Source organism: Callospermophilus lateralis, chromosome 13 (assembly GCF_048772815.1).
Source record: "Callospermophilus lateralis isolate mCalLat2 chromosome 13, mCalLat2.hap1, whole genome shotgun sequence".
NCBI classification, from domain to species: Eukaryota; Metazoa; Chordata; class Mammalia; order Rodentia; family Sciuridae; genus Callospermophilus; species Callospermophilus lateralis.
In genome coordinates, this window is record NC_135317.1 from 79,766,675 (window position 1) to 79,768,312 (window position 1,638).

At 46.8% G+C, this 1,638-nt stretch overlaps 1 non-coding gene across 1 annotated transcript; it reads left to right on the forward strand.

Annotated features, from left to right (window-relative positions):
* Positions 1-1,168: 1,168 nt before the first annotated feature.
* On the forward strand, positions 1,169-1,241 carry Trnam-cau (transfer RNA methionine (anticodon CAU)). The gene has a single exon. It is a non-coding gene; the product is annotated as a tRNA-Met (tRNA).
* Positions 1,242-1,638: the final 397 nt, after the last annotated feature.

The following is a 1,638-nucleotide window of genomic DNA, read 5'->3' on the forward strand; positions in this document are numbered from 1 at the left end:
AAACAAGTGACAGGGTATTTCTTAGGGAAAATAAAATACAGGAAGTGTTCATAGAATGAGTGGATGCAGTATAGTGGAAGGAAGATCTTGGGAGTTGAAGTCAAAGAGCAAAAATAGTTTACTCCTGGACATTGAAGTTGTTGGGGCTCAGAAAATGATACCCCCAAGTAGGTGCCTTGGTACTCTGAGTACTTTGAACTAAGGATTGGAAGGTCTCAGAAGCAGCCTTAAAATCAACTTCTTTCTTTGACCTTCTCTTTCCCTCCTGTCTCTCACCCACTTTGCCCCCCAAGTGAATCAGATAAAACAGAATTCCTCTTCCCCAAGGCAAGTCACAGCACCTAGGACCCAATCCCCCAAAGCAAGTCATAAAACGGAGACCCGTCACTCTCTCCCTTGAAGACCCTCCTTCCCAGGGACCCTGCCCCATGCCCAGGGGGAAGAAGGCTACACAGAGAGGCCAGAGGAATCTGAACAGACAGGCCTTGCAGGGATGGACAGGCCTCAGTCCCTTAGATTTAGATCATGCCCTCTGTCCAAACACATTTCCACCCAGCTGTCCCTTCCCCACTGAAACCAAGCCCAAAGACGGTTTTCCCTGGGCCTTTGGGTCTTCCATTCTGAAAGCTCCGTACACGTAAAACTTCAATTAAACCCATTTGTTAGGCTGTGCTCTTGTTCATCTGCCTCTTGTTACAGGGGAGTAGACAGTGACACATATCATACCCTTCCATGCCTACAAAGTCACTCTGACTTCTGGTAGGATGAGAAGACGACTCCAACCCAGGTCTCCACATCCATTAGGAATCAGGGTAAATAGCCAGCAAGGCTTGAGGGATCAAGTGACATGAATGAGCAAGGACCCTGCCCCTGGGCTGAGGGAAAAGGGCACCCTGGAGGTGCTTCTGGGAAGCAAGGTTCTCAGGGGAACCAGGGGCCCTGCCAAAGCTGGAGCCTGGAAAAGTCCACAAGGGATGGAGCAAGAGTGTGGAGAGTTCTCAGATCTCAGGATTTTATTTATTCCAGCAGGGCATGGTGGTGCACACCTGCAATCTCAGCTACTTCTGAGGCTGAGGCAGGAGGATCTCAAGTTTGAGGCCAGCCTGGGCAACTAAGGAGACAGACCTTATCTTTAAAATAAATCAATAAATAAAAATTAAAAAGGACTGGGGATCTAGCTCAGTTGGTAGAGTGTTTGCCTCATAAGCACAAAGCCCTGGGTTCAATCCCCAGCACCACCAAAAAAAAAAAAAAAAAAAATAGCAGGGTTGGGCGCTGAGGATGTAACTCAGTGTAGAGTACTCGCCTAGCATGTGCAAGACCATAAGTTTGATCCCTAGTACTCCCCCCAACATACAAAATATTTTTCTTTCTTTTCTTTTCCTGAGGATACTCCTGGGCTCAAGTGATCTATTTGCATTGTTTTCTGTAGTAAACAGGACTACAGGTGAAAGCCACTGTGCTTGGCTCTTGGATAGAGAATTTTTGATGGCAAAAATGAAAAGTTTTGGAAGAGAGGGAAGCCCTGAACTGTTGAGTCTGTTGAGAGGATGCTCAGAACAGCAAAGGGAGGAGTATTTGTAGAACTGGTATTTTAGGTGGCAATTGGCTTTACTGATGAAGATGCAGGGCTTGATG